Source organism: Chrysemys picta, chromosome 6, assembly GCF_011386835.1.
Source record: "Chrysemys picta bellii isolate R12L10 chromosome 6, ASM1138683v2, whole genome shotgun sequence".
Lineage (NCBI taxonomy): Eukaryota > Metazoa > Chordata > Testudines > Emydidae > Chrysemys > Chrysemys picta.
The window spans coordinates 45,792,855-45,808,694 of NC_088796.1; positions in this window are offsets into that span (position 1 = coordinate 45,792,855).

A 15,840-nucleotide genomic window follows, 5' to 3' on the forward strand; every position below is an offset into this window, starting at 1 on the left:
TGTGTAAAACATCTCATGCATTCAGTTCACATACGACTTTTAAACATTGACATTGTTTTGTTTCAAAGTTATTAAAACTGGTCTTGTGAACGGAATAGTTAATTGGTGGCTGACCCAGCAATGAAATAGTAAATTTGTCTTCAATTAGTCTGCTCTGAAATGTTTAAATATTGTGGCTCTATGCTGAGATTTGCAAAGGCACCTAAGACAGTAAAACACCAAATCCATATGAAAATCACAGCTCTAAGCCCCTGGTCATGCTATCATAGAGAAGGAGGATAGAGAAGGACTTGAGTAGTTGCAAGAGTCCCTGGGAACATTATATCAGAATCAGGAGAGACTGGAGCTGGAGAGGTACCCCACCGATGGACCTGCTCTTACTCCTGTAGGAGAATCTAGCATCATTCAGCTTGTATTGTCATATGTTCACTTTTTAAACTGAATAAAACAAATGTAAAACATATACAGGCCAAGATCACAGTGTAAGAGACAACTAATTTATGAGGGCAAATCTAGAACAAATCAAAGCTATAGCTAAAATTTCACCATCTAAGAGTGGAGATTCAGTTCTGATTCAGCCCCAGCAGCAGCTTAGAACCAAGACCTGTTCCTCCTGTGCTGAATCCCTCTGGAGACACAGCACAGAATCTAGTCCATGGTTTTGATTGGTGCTAATCCAGTTAAAATGAGGGACGCCTCTAGTGTATGTTGCCTGATGGCTTTCAGGCCCTGAGCCCTGGAATACCTGAAGAGACAGAGAATGTTTGTAAAAAGCAACAGAGGGTCCTGTAGCACCTTTGAGACTAACAGAAGTATTGGGAGCATAAGCTTTCGTGGGTAAGAACCTCACTTCTTCGGATGCAAGAAGAATGTTTGGTGAGCCTATGAGTGTGTGAGAGTTTCACGCATTATTTCCAGGTTTTTGATCATTTCAAACTTGTGACAAGCCACTGATAGAATTAGTAAGCAGTAACAACATAACCAGGTGGCCCTTAAATCTCAAAAATTGCTCTCCCATTTGAGATTTAAGCCTTTTGTAGAATATGCACCAGAGATGTCCCCAGTGGTGACTGATACCTTATTGAGGAGCCCAGTTGATCATGCAGATTCACTAGAGGCTCGGGATCACATGGAAGAACAACAAGGTGCAATTGTGAGTGGAATGGCTTCCTTTGAGATTTATAGCACTTTTCGTCTGGCCACAAGCAGCTTTACTTGTGGTGGTTCACTGCTTCCAGTCTTGGCTAGAAACTGGTGTTGGCAAGGAACATAGCCGAATCTTTTGGAACCTCAAACAAAGGTTTGGATCAAGCTCAGTCCTAAATGTGAGCAAGAGGTTCATTGGTGTTATTGTAACTAAACCAGTTGCCCACTATGAATACAATTATTTTATTTGTACTTCAAAACAGTTATGAAGAGATCCAGTTAGATGGAAACACACTGGGGCAATTATTTCAACACAGATTAAATCATCATCCCCCTGCAATATTTAAAAAAAAACTACTCTAGATATTCATTTAAGGGGCTCTTGAGCTTTAAAATCAAAATCCAAAGACTATGGTCCTTCTTATTTACATCACTTCAAATCCCTAAAAGTTGCACAGCTGTGAGGCCAGAATATGATCATATAAGTCACACAAATCTTGTATTTATATTATCTTTTACTCAGAACCCTTTCTATGGCTGATAGATCAGAAGACCTGGTACAGCATTCAGTTACTATGCAAAAATATAAGATTTACACTATTGTAAAATCAGATTTCAGTATGAACAGTAGGAATAATTTGTATGTGTCCTTGTTAGACTTGGACTCACCTATAAGTCTCCTACCATAACAAGTTGAGAACTATAAGCAACTTCATGCTCCAGAATGCAATAATATTTCATTTACTTCATGCCAATACACTCTCATTAATGAACTGCCTTGTGCAACATATAGAATGAATCCCTATCTTGCTAATACTGTAGTTTTAATACTTCCTACCCAGAGCAGTGTCTGTATTTCTCACTGCAATATTCTTGTTCAAGACTCTTTATAAAATCCTAACTTTTTATTGCAGAGCTACTTGTTCAGGAAATGTGGTTTTGACAATCAAACACAAACAGAAAGAAATTAGAGGTTTTCACAGTATCCAAAATTATTTTAAAATATTTTGTAAAGAAAAGCACCTGAAATGCCATGCATACCCTCTGGCAAACCAATGGGGTGTTATTTCTTTCTTTCATTATTTGACTCATGATAACACTTCTGAGGATATGTCTTTTGTTAACATCCAATTATACAACCTAATAAAACACATTTCCAGTCTAACCCTGCTTCAGGCTAAATAATTTTTTCTCGTGTTATTTGGGCCTAGCCTACACACTAGCAAGCTACACAGCTGTAATTCACTACCCATGTAGCTCCACCAGTAGCATAAATGATGGAAGTTATTGTGCAGATAGTGTACACTCAGATTCTGTCTACATGATAGTTTCCACCAGTGAAGTTGCACCACTGGTGAATTACAGTTAAGAGGTTTGGTAGCACAGATTCAGCCTCAGTCATGTCAAATAAGAATCTAGGGTTATTAGAGCTTGGTTGTGGTTTTTTTTCTTTTTTTTTTTCTTTTTTTTTTTTCTTTTCTTGAGATTAAACTGAGAGCTTGGGAGAATCCTCTTGGCATGTACTATAAATTCTCAGTAGCTTGCTCAGAGCTTGTAGGCATCTGTGATAGTGTGAAAGCCTAAGACTGACTCACCACTCTGGGCACTTGGTAAGTGTCCCCACATGGGCTAAATTTGGGAGATAATTGGCCAAGGATTGAATGATTAACCAAGTTGGCTCAGCTCCTCAGCCAAGGAGAGCTAAAAGAGACATAGGAAGAGAAAGAGAGGTAAACTGGAAGGAAAGGCTAGAGAAGCCCAAGATTTCAGGGAGATGAACTCTCTCCACCTGTGTCTAAGGATCATGTAAGAACCTCAAGCTGTGGGGAGCATATTATGTCAGACTGTAAATAAAGCACTTGGTGTTGAACTTGCCACGAGTTCTGTGTGAGGACTGTTTACGGTAAGGAATCCAGAGTGAGGGGAACCCGCCCTGTGACAGCATCTCATAAACTTTTACCTCAGATATGGGTTCTCGATGATAGTAAATAAGAGGTGGGAAAATACAGTTGAATAGTACAACTGCTGAAATGAAATTATTTTGCCATACCCTTTTAGAATACAAGAGCTGCTTTGTGTTAGTATAATACCCTGGGTACGTTTGTATAATGGAGTCTCCCTCAAGATTAGAGCCCCAGTGAGGTGAGGAGCCTGCTACTCACAGCTAAAGGAGTTATTCAAGTTGTAGGCGCTTGCCTTGAAAGTTCTAGGTTTGCTCCTCAGTGACAGCCAGGGGGTCTATGTGTGTAATGGCCACAGGTGATTACATGGCAAGCCTGTCAAAATACTCTTCATGGTGGGAGTTGTTTGCAAACTGATATCTAAAACAGTGAAAGAGGAACCTGAGCTGGGGACATGATATAGGAGGCTGTCCCCAGTAGCATGGAGAGCAGGCTCTCTCTAATTCACTGGAACAAGAATTTTCCATAATCAGCAGGAGCCTAATTTGGAATTCCAGAAGCAGTACCAGACCTCAGCTTCTAGAAATACTGCCACATCATGCTCTCATTCCAGTGGAGGTTCAGGGTTTGATTCAGCCCTGATTCCACAAGCATAGCTCATGGCTGTGGGGCCCCAGGATCAGAAAGTTTGCTTTGCAAGGGCAGTAATAGAGGCTGTTGTATTAATTTAGATGGAATATATGGGCCCAAAGAGTCAAAGGTGTTAACGTGACTCTTTCACTGTCCAACATTAAATAGTGATAAACAAGATTCAGGGTTTGGTATCAAGAGACCTCAGCCTGCTTAAGTACCATGGCAAACACACCATTAAAAATATTTGTAACCCCTTATTAAGGATACAGAAAAGAATGAAAACAGGTTAAAGCATTTGAAATGTGAAGGGTTAAGTAAGGCTTTTATTTTAAGGTCATCCCTTCTTCCCTTTCCCTCTAGCTGGAGAGTTGTTAAAAGGGACCCTCCTCCCCCATTTGACAGTCTTTTAGATGGTATTAGACATGGCAATAATGGTCCTTTTTGGAGAAAAGAGCTGGACCGAAGCTATTATTGTTAAAATCCAGTCCTGCTTCCACAAAACAAACACATGCAAGAGGAGAGAGAAAAGAAGAGCAAAGATAGAAAATGTAGCTTCCATCTTTGGTGCTGACTCTCACTTGCAACATCACTGCTGGAGAAACACAGGCACAGCACATGGCCTTATCAGCCACCCCAAGACCTGGCAAAGTGGTACCAGCATGGGGTGGTTGAGGGCATTGCTTTCAGTTGCCTCTCTAGTCAATTTAATACTGTACAGGCTTACAGCAGTGTTGCAAAATATTAAACAGAAGGTAAAAGGAGAGGGATAGGAAAGAGAAGAAACAAGGTGGGGAAGGAAAAGAACACACTGCAGGGAGGTGGGAGATGACAAAGTCTTACTGTGATGCTGACAGACCAGGTACCAGCTTATCACAAGACCCCAAGGCTTCACTGAACTCTGACAAATCCTTAACTGGAAACCAGTCTGGCCCATCTTAGATATTAAAGTTGTAAGAATGTGCTTAGTGTTTAGACTTTATGAAATGCTTGTAGGATGCTGCATGTGTTAATCCTACTCCTAATATCTATATCCCATGTTATAAGGTAATATTTGTGTTTGCTCTGTAACTATAAGAGTGTTAGCTATGAAACTGGACACTCCTACAGTCAAGTGTGAAATACTAGTTTACCACAAGAGGTGTCATCTCCTGCCCAACAAAAGAAGGCCCATAGACACCAGATGAACCATTGTGGAACATCATCAGACAAAAGACTGTGTTGATTGCTCCCCCACACCAGGAAGATGGTACGTACACAAACACTCATCCCATCACAGATTGAACACTGGGGGAAGGGAATAAAAATCTCTGTCAAGAAGGAATTGTTATCACTATGCTGCTTGGAATTTGGAGAGAGCAATATTTCTAAACATAAGCAAGTGATCCCCAAGCTGTTTAGCTTGGGTTAGTCTAAAGGCCATATAGAGCGTGCATATTACAACAGGGTCTATTACCTTTCAAAACCTAAGACTGTAACTCATTTGTGTGTGTATGTTTACCTGCTTTAACCTTGTAAATAACATTTTTTTCTTTTTCTTAATAAAGCTTTAGTTAGTTTACTATAGGATTGGCTACAATCTTTGTCTGTGGTGAGAGATCTAAAGTACAATTGACCTGGAGTGACTGGTCTTTTGGGACTGGAAGTAGTAACATAAATATTGTTGTGATTTTTGGTGTAAGGGACCATCTATCACAAAGACAGGCTTGACTGGGTGGCAAGATAGATCAAAGTGCCCAGAGCAATTGTCTGTGACTCCATGTTAAAGCTGTTCTAGTGTTTGAGGCATTCACAGTTGATACAGTAACTCCTCACTTAACGTTGTAGTTATGTTCCTGAAAAATACGACTTTAAGCGAAATGATGTTAAGCGAGTCCAATTTCCCCATAAAAATTAATGTAAATGGTGGGGTTAGGTTCCAGGGAAATTTTTTTCACCAGACAAAAGACTATATTATATACACACACACACACACACACACACACACACACACACACACACACACACACACACACACACACACACACACACACGCAGTATAAGTTTTAAACAAACAATTTAATACTGTACACAACAATGATGATTGTGAAGCTTGGTTGAGGTGGTGAAGTCAGAGGGTGGAAGAGGGTGGGATATCTCCCAGGGAATGTCTTACTGCTAAATGATGAGCTAGAATAGCTGAGCCCTCAAGGGTTAGCGCATTGTTGTTAATGTAGCCTCACACTCTACAAGGCAGCACAAATGGAGGGAGGGGAGACAGCATGGCAGACAGAGACACACACCCTGTGTGTGTGTGAGACAGAGAGAGAGAGATGCACATTGCCTCTTTAAGTATGCTGATCCCACTCTAAGTACATTGCCTTTTAAAGTAGATCAGCAAGTTGAGACAGCAGCTGCTTCCAGCAAGCTCCCTCCGTCCTGAGCTCTGTCATGTCCCGCCCCTGCTCTATGGAGATGGGGTAAGCGGGGGAAGGAGCAGGGGAGAGGGGGACACCCTGACATTAGCCCCCTTCTTCCTTCCCCCCACCCCCGCACAGCAAGCAGGAGGCTCCCGGGAGTAGCTCCAAGGCAGAGGGCAGGAGCAGCACATGGCAGTGGGGGGAGGAACAGCTGAACTGATAGCCTGCTCCTAAATACTTGTCAGTGTCGTACATCTATAGTCCTATAACTTAAATCTATTCATCACACAGTGTTTACATATGGAATAACCCGCAAGAATAACACAATTAAATGATAAAATGAACTAACTGGCTACACATCCCAGGTGGTGTTCAGGATTTAGTCAGAACTGGTGGAGGTGGCAATGTCATCTGTGTTCTTCTCTTTCACCCAGTCTGGTCAGGCTATCTTTTGGGATTAGGATGACAACGGCCCAGCAATGTTATGGTAAATCTTGGGGTCCCAGAAGATGGTGGCAGTGTCAGCCATAATGGTAAAACTTGCTCCTTTCCTGTCTCTCAGTCAGTAGTTGTTAGCAGTCAGCTGCTTCTGCACATTTTTTCCCCAAATGTCTTTTCTTTTAAGGACCCCAAAAGGAAGTAATGGGCAGAATAGCCATTTCTCTTATTATTTTGTTTATCTATTAGGCCTAATTTCCACACACCAATTTTGGTTCACTGGTTTTTGGTCCCATGCTTTTCTTGTTTACCAGGCATGATCTTAACACAGACATATCAGAAGGCTTTTTTGTTTGGACTAATTTAGTCTTTCTGTCTTCCTTTTGCACCTTTTCCCATCAATATTTGTTGTTATAGGTTATTGTGTCATTTTCTGAACTTTCATTTACTTTTCACAGTTGAGTCACAATTAGGGTAAAGTTGTAGGCCCAATGATCACAACAAGGCCCAATGTGCCCCTAGCTTTTCTGGGGCTTGAAGCTGGTCAGCACTACCTGAAAAGTGGATGGCTCTAGCCAGGAAAGGGCATAGCTAGGGTGCCCAGGAGATACACTGAACTCGGCGCATCCACTTAGAAGTCACTATCATTGGGTCTCCTCTGGACCCTGGCTAGGGGAGGCAGTAGTGTAAAACAGACTTCCTTCCATTATGGGGAGACTCCCCTTTAGCTGCAGCTCCCTTACTGGTGCAGAGGGTGAACATAAGAACGGCCATATTGGGTCAGATCAAAGGTCCATCTAGCCCAGTATCCTGTCTTCCAACAGTGGACACTGCCAGGTGCCCCAGAGGGAATGAACAGAACAGGTAATCATCAAGTAATCCATCCCCTGTCGCCCATTCCCAGTGCATTTTACTGTTGAGGTGAATCTCAGTCTAACACCAGTTTCTTAAACATGGGCTTATTTTCCTGGCCGGGGTGTTCAGAGTTCATACCCTGCACTACTCACTAACTCCTCTCACTGCTAGGAGCATCCTGATGCCAGATCAATGCCCAGTCCCTCACAGGCATTTGTCTCAGCCACATTTTGTCTCCATCCCAATCACTTTAGTCTATTGAACTGACATGAGCAACAAATAGCCTGTTATGATGTGACACCAAGGCTATGAGTCAAGAGGATTTCTCCTTCTGCCCCAGGCACCTCATCTTCAGCTGATAGTGCTGGTTTCTCACTGTTGCTCTAGCACTGGTATCAGGATGGCTGGGAAGGAAGGGGGTTGGGGTGATGCGCTGTGTGAGATGTCTGGATGAACTTTAAGCTTCCTACTGCCTCAGGCACTGAAGATAGCAACATGATGCTTTTATCTCCCTCCTACTTGTCCCTAGTGTAACTCAAACATAATTTAGGTGCCAGCTTTTCCCTTTCCCAGTGGTGCTTTTGGGAGCTGGTGCCAGGTCTTTGTTAACAAGTTTTGTTGCTTGCTATTTATCGTGTGTGATGAGGTCTCATCCTGCTGGGCCAACTTCCAATCTTTGCGGGGGAGGGAAGGAGATTGCCTGGTGTCACTTGGGGACCGCTGTATATATGACTCTATACTGACTTTGAGTCCTTCAATATATTATCGGTGATTGATGGGATTAGCAGGGCCCATTTAAGGAGACACAGATTTAGTGGTTCCTAAACGTCACCATGTAACGTGTAGGGCCAGATTTTCAATCCTGGTCTCCCATTTGTGCAAAATTTTGCACCTGCAATTAATTATGAGTGCAGAATAGCTCCTGTAAAAAAGGAGGCAAGGTTGAGGAGCCTTTAAAAATCAGGGCCCCAATGTTAATGGGACACTACAATGTAAAATAATATTCAGGAAAACCTTTGGTTCAAAACCTCTCTGAGCAAGTCAGAAATGTGAAGCTAAACTTGTATGGAGAACCTGCGTCTGGCAAAGGTCAAGTTCTAGGGCAGGCTCCTCATGAGGCAGTGCTGTTCACAGGCTGAAATTCCTGGATTGCAGGGGGAAATATGGAAGCAGGTTTCAAGCAGGGTTTAGAGTCTCTATAGACTCCCCCCGCCCAGTGATTGTGACAAAATCTTGACAGAGAGCTGAAGGCAGGCATTCATGCTACCATTGAATCTGTTTCAGATTACACTGAAGAGAAGAGAGGATGATAAGAAGCAGAAGTAAGGAGACAACAGAAGGTGAGAGATAGGGCAAGTACCAAAGGTCATTTTAGTTGCAATTTGCTACTGAGGTGCCTAAGAAATATGGCAGCTTTCCTCTTTTCTTCCTTTGGTCTTTATGCAGCTTTAATGTTTGTTCTTACCTTTTAGTCACATGAATTGGGCTTCCCTATTGCTCCGAAGACTTTGTCCAGATTGGTTTATTGTCTCTGTCAAGGCTCCTTCCCCACTCTGATCTTTAGGGTACAGATGTGGGGGCCTGCATGAAAACTTCTAAGCTTAACTACCAGCTTAGATCTGGTCCGCTGCCACCACTCCCAAGTGCTAATTCCCTTCCCTGGGTAGCCTTGAGAGACTCTTCACCAATTCCCTGGTGAATACAGATCCAAACCCCTTGGATCTTAAAACAAGGAGAAATTAACCATCCCCCCTCCTTCCTCCCACCAATTCCCTGGTGAATACAGATCCAAACCCCTGGGATCTTAAAACAAGGAGAAATTAACCATCACCCCTCCTTTCTCCCACCAACTCCTGGTAGGGGGGGAGGGATAGCTCAGTGGTTTGAGCATTGGTCTCCTAAACCCAGGGTTGTGAGTTCAATCCTTGAGGGGGCCACTTAGGAATCTGGGGCAAAATCAGTACTTGGTCCTGCTAGTGAAGGCAGGGGGCTGGACTTGATGACCTTTCAAGGTCCCTTCCAGTTCTAGGAGATAGGATATCTCCATTAATTTATTATTTATTTATTAGATCAAGATCCAACCCCCTTGGATCTAAAAACAAGGAAAATCAATCAGATTCTTAAAAAGAAGGCTTTTAATTAAAGAAAAAGGTAAAAATCATCTCTGTAAAATCAGGATGGAAAATAACTTTACAGGGTAATCAAAGGACCCCCCTCTAGCCTTAGTTTCAAAGTTACAGCAAACAGAGGTAAACACCCTAGCAAAAGGTACATTTTCGAGTTGAGAAAACAAAGATAAAACTAACACGCCTTGCCTGGCTGTACTTACAAGTTTGAAATATGAGAGACTTGTTCAGAAAGATTTGGAGAGCCTGGATTGATGTCTGGTCCCTCTTAATCCCAAGAGCGAACTCTCCCCAAAACAAAGAGCAAAAACAAAACCTTCCCCCCACCAAGATTTGAAAGTATCTTGTCCCCTTATTGGTCCTTTGGGTCAGGTGTCAGCCAGGTTACCTGAGCTTCTTAACCCTTTACAGGTAAAAGGATTTTGGTGTCTCCGGCCAGGAGGGATTATAGTATGGTACACAGGAGGGCTGTTACCCTTCCCTTTATAGTTATGACAGTCTCTTTAGTGAAGATGCTACTACGCTTCTCCCATGGGCATAGTTAATCCACCTCCGTGACAGGCAGTAGCTATGTCAGCAGGAGAAGCTCTTTACATGGGGGGTTAGGTCGGTATAACTACATTGCTCAGAGGTGTGAATTTTTCACACCCTTGAGTGATGTAGTTATACCAATATAGGTCTGTAGTGTAGACCTGGCCTTATTTTCTTTTCCTCCACCTCTTCTCCTCTGAATTCACATAAGCAGAGTTTTCTACGTCAAATGACAAAATGAGTTATCTTCCTACATTTTCTTTTTGAGTAGCGAGAACACATGTCGATAATGCATTAATAGCTTTAGGCCACATCTACACTACAGAGTTAAGTTGACTTAAGTTATGTCAATGATCATAAACCGCTGTAATTACATCACTTGTGCATTTTCACACAATGCTCCTTGTGTCAGCGGAGCGTGTCCACAGTTGGTGCTCTAGCACTGACAGAGAGAGCAGTGCACCATGAATAGCTATCCCACTGTGCAAATCATCACCTTCTCCCACTAGGAGTTCTGGGAATGGATTGCGGTGCATCATGAAGGCCGGATCACCATCCCATAATGCAGTTTTATCCATCCCATAATTCCAAGGGCTTCTGACAACATTTCATGTGTTTTTCAACTGCCTTTCTCATAGACAACTCATGCCTCCCCATGCTGGGAGAATCACAATCTAAAGGGGAGGACATGTGACAGCCCCACGTCTCCTCTGCCCAATGACCCCCCCGCCCTGCGCCCAGCCTGGGGCTGCCACACTCTCCCTGCCCCACATTACCTGAGGGGGGAAGGGCGGACTCTGTCCTTCTCTCCCTGCACCTCCCACCTGGCACATTCAGCTGCTCTTCTTGGCAGCCGGGCAGGGAGTGGGACAGAACTGCTTCAGCCTGAGAGAGTCTGGCTGGGAGGCAACAGCAGCCCTCTCCCTGCCCGGGCCCTACTGCCGGTGACAGGGGCCAAGCATGGGGGGGAGGAGAAGCTTGCCTAGCTCCTGTTCCCAGCAACAGGGCCAGGGCGGGAGAGCAAATTTCTATTGCAACCACCCTGTGTATGTCACAAATAAAGAATCACTGTCTTTGTAAAAATAAATTTTTATTAAACAGCAATACACAGATTAACATTTATTACAAGGGATGTGCCAGTGAGCAGCACTCTCTGAAGTGAGGCTCTCACAGCTGTGTGTAAGTCCAGCTGTCATTATGGAAAATGTCCCTGGGGTGGAGTGTAAGGGATACTGCGATGGGCTGGGAACATGAGAGGAATTAGGGGTGGGGAGTTGGGGAGGGTAAAGATGGCAGTTCTGCATGGGCTGCAGGGGGAGTCGAGCACGCATGTATTCTGCTGCAGCACAATCAGGGACCTGAGCATCTCTGTTTGGTTCTCCATGAGCTTTATCATCCACTCCTGACCCTCTATTGTCTGCTCCTGCCCCTGTCTCCTCTTCTGGCTATCCATTTCTAGTTTTTCATGTATTGTCTCTATCCGTGCTCTGCACTTACTATGAGCCTGATCTGACGATTGCAGCACTTCGCAAAATGTCCTCCTTACTCCTCCTTGTTTGCCACCTTATCTGACAGAGGCACTCCACCGGTGTGTAGGAGCTGGCTCTCAAGGGCACATCTGCCAAAGCAAAAGAAACAATACACAGAGTCAGTATTGTGTGTGCACTGACAGTCTTGAATCATAAAAGTTACATACACTTCTTTGTCACTTTCCCTTGGCAAGCACCCAGGGCCAGGGCACTAAACATGGTGAGTTTGGCCCGGCAGGGTGGGGGGATTCTGCAAAGAGTCTGGGTGGTTTCAGATAGGGATCAGTACAAGCGCTTTGGGACACTATTCTGAATACTGGCACCGTTTTTCACAGGTGGGGGTGATCAAAGCTGAAATCACACTTCTGAAGGTAACCGAAGATGCCAAGGTGCATCTCCTGCATGTATGCAGCTTCAGACCGGGTCTATATGCTGCACACTGTGTGCCGCTTTGGTTCCTGCAGAAGTAATTGCTGATTGGTGCAGCAAAGTTTCCTACAATGGAGGAAGAAACAAAGCAGCTCTGCCAAGGAACCTTCGGCAGAGAATTGCACAGTATCTGCAGGAAAGTTTCCTAGAGATCTCTATGGAGGATTCCTGGGAGATCACAGTGTGCATTAACAAACGTTTCTGCAGGGCCCCCACTGTGTAGCTGCACAAGGGAATGCAAAGCAGATGCAAACAGTGCCTAGTGTTGTTAATTTCAATCCCTTCTCCCACGTGCACCATGTAACAAAATAAAGGACATTTCTACTTCACGTAACCATGCATATCAAAGCAAAATGAGTACTTACTGGCGCTCCTCTCTCCTGCTTCCGGCACGCCAGACCTGGACTGATGGGACCAGCTAGACTCCTCCGGAGTCAAAAAGAGTTCCTGGCTCATGCCACCAAGTGAGCCTGTCGCCTATCTCACATCCTCCTCTAACTTGACCTCCTCGTCCACCACTTTATCCTCGGGTTGACTCCACTGGCTGCTGCCTCCAGTCCCCACGAAGTATCCATGAGGCTCTTGGCGGTGGATATGGGGTCACTGCCTAGGATGGCGTGCAGCTCCTTGTAGAAGCAGCATGTTTTCGGCGTCGGACCAGAGTGGCAGTCGGCCTCCCCTGCCTTCTGGTATGCCTGCCTCAGATCCTTGATCTTAGCATGGCACTGCTGCATGTCCCTTTTGTGCCCCTTCTCATCCATGCCACCAGCAGTCTGCTTGTAGGTGTTCAAGTTCCTACGGCTGGTCAGAATTTGCGACTACACAGCCTCCTCTTCCCAGAGACTCAACAGATCCAGCAAATCCGGTGTACGTCAGGCAGGAGCGTGTTTGCTGCAGAAAGCTGGCATGGTCAGCTGGGAAGATGCAATGTGAGGTGTAGATGTTGAGCAAACAGTGGAATTGCAAAAATTCCCAGGGCTTTAAAGAAGGAAGGGTACATGCCTGTGTAACTGTCTGCAGGGCAGTGGAGTAGAAACTGCTTACCAGAGCGGCCATGATGGGCATTGTGGGACACCTTCTGGATCAGTGGCGGCAATTGGAAAAAAAAAAAAAAAAAAGCCGCGATCGGCGGCGTCAATTCAGCGGCAGGTCCTTCACTCCTAGAGGGAGTGAGGGACCTGTTGCCCCCGAATTGCTGCAGGTGCTGCCCCTCTCCTTTGGCCGCCCCAAGCACCTGCTTGTTAAGCTGGTGCCTGGAGCTGGCCCTGCCACTTAGAATGACAAAAGCACTCTAACTTTGCGTCACTCTAACTTTGTTGCAAAAAGCTCTATGCTGCTCGTTGAGGTGGTTCTATTATGTCGGCGTAGCAGGAGTTAAATCAGCAGGAGGAGCATTGTTGTGTGTATGCCTCCACTGTTTTGTCAATGAAACCTGACTTTTGTCAACAAAACTGTAGTGTAGACAAGGCCTTATCTGAAGTGGAAAAACAGAACATTTTTAGTAACCTTTCATATGTAGCAGTTAAGCAAGTATTTTAGAGATACTTAAAGGAACCCTGGAAGCACCAACAATTTACTTGATATGCTGTACTAGTTATGTTGGAAGGTGTTAGTGGATGCCATCAAACAGCTTTTTGATCTATAGATGATTATAGACCAGATTAAAGTCGATGAGTGTGCTAACCATCTTTCATTCAGACTAAATGGAAGGCGCAGTTAAATCCCTTTATGGAATAAGGTAGCTGAAAATAATAGGAGTCACCACCCAAGGTAGTTGGCTGCATGGCAAGGCCTTATCAGAAGCTAAATTGTGTGGAGGGGTTCCCTGATTGCAAATGCGAATGCTGGGGGATTGTTTGGCAAACTGTGTGTGTGTGTTAGAGAGAGGGAAGTAAGCATGCAACAAGAGAAGCAGTCGTGAGCATGTCCTGGAGAGGGAGCAGAGAGACAGATTTCTTTGGGCCACAGAACTGACTAGTGGGGCAGAGCTGGAAATTGTGGACAAGGGAACTGCCTGCTGTTGTTTGTCTCTACTGTGTTCAGAGAAACAAGACTTTGTACATTCTTTGTAAATAAGTAGGATTGCACCAAAGAAATACTTGACTCCATCGTCAATTTCTGCTCCTAATGGAAACAGTCCTGCAAGGCCCTGAATATATGGCCAAAGAACGACAAGAATCCAAAGCTATGTCACTTAATATTCCTATAATTGTACAATTATGTTTAAATGAATAAAAGCATTTTAATAGATCTCTACATGTAGAAAAGTTTTTAATTGCTCAAATAAAAGTTCCTGTTGTAAGCAATCAACGACTACAATTATCACATTAAAAACACTGAAGATACCAAAATAATTTCCTATTACGTTCCTTTTCCCTTATGCAGCATCAGCACTTCCCTTAACATCCAACACCAAATTCTCAAGATACTAAGATTTTCCACAATTTATTTGCAATGAACAAAAGGCTAAATCATCATAGGTGTGGTTTTGTCATGAAGAATAGTGATTTCTATGGAATTGCTCATGTAGGAAGGTACAACTCAATGTGAATAAAGGAGGCAGAATTTGGCTTATGTACATTTTTCTAGTAAGATATCTTCACACATAAAAATTATCAGCATTAAAACACTGAATGAAACCTACAAAGCTATAAACTCTACAAAGCAATAAACTGCAGAGTTAAGGATCATGCTTGGTCCTGCACTCAGAACTTTTTATCTAGGTATTAGAGAGGTTTCCTAACAGTGTATGCTTTAACATATTAAGCCCATGATCGCTTCCTTTGAAATCAATGGGAGTTTTACCATTGACTTCAAATGGGAGCCTCAACAGCCCTTTTATTAAACCAATTAATGAATATATTTAAAATGTTCCTTTCTAAAACTTGATAACTTTATAGAAGAGTCTGTCCTCAAATAAAAGTCTTAATAGAATGTTCTTCTGTTTTCTGATCATAGTCAGATTGTCTCTCACTTTTTATATCTACATTTCCTTCAAAAATAAAAAACCTTTGTATAAGGGAAAATCGAGAACTGCTTGTTAACACTGGACCATGTGACATAAAGGATGTGTGATTTGTCATGACGGGAGATTAAAGAAATGTCAAATATACATGATTTATATAGTAATTACTTAACACAGGCTAGATGGCAAGTGTTGTATTAACACTATTTTTGGCACTGAATAAGAGAGAAGACTGAAGCTTTCAGTTTAACAGGTTACAAAGACTCAGGCAAACATTACATTCAAAAACTGAGATTACCCTTAGGGAACTATCACTACCAGCTCTGCTTTAATGATGATCACCCCTCCATGACGCAACCCAAAGTCTGCACAAAGCAGTCAGAAGTGAGAAGTGGGAGTTAATGACATTTTTTCATCTGGGGTTAAATGTACCCATGCTGACAGAAAACATACAGTGAATGTAGCTGTATGAATGGAATAAATGAAGGAGGCGTATCTCACTGTTCCAACTTCAGATTAGAAAGGTACAGGTGTGCAGCCTCTCTCAGTTCTACTGAAGTTGTTTAATTTTTAATATGGGCCTTTCCCTTCTAGACTCCCTGCAGGAGATTTCAAAGTTTCTCACAAAGAAGGCCCTGGCACGGGAGTAATTTAAGCCTTGTCTACACTAGAGAATGTTGGCTTGGCAAGCACCTGCCATGCTTGTGTCTGCACGCAAAAGTGTTTGCAATAGTCCACAAGCATTGCCAGCATCTTTGCAGTTGGACTTGCTTGGAGGCTTCCTGCTGTTGTATCTTGCATCAGGTCATTCTGCACATCACAACACTAGGGTATTGGGTACATACCTACATTAAATAACCAATAATCAGCACATAGGAGTATTTATGTGGT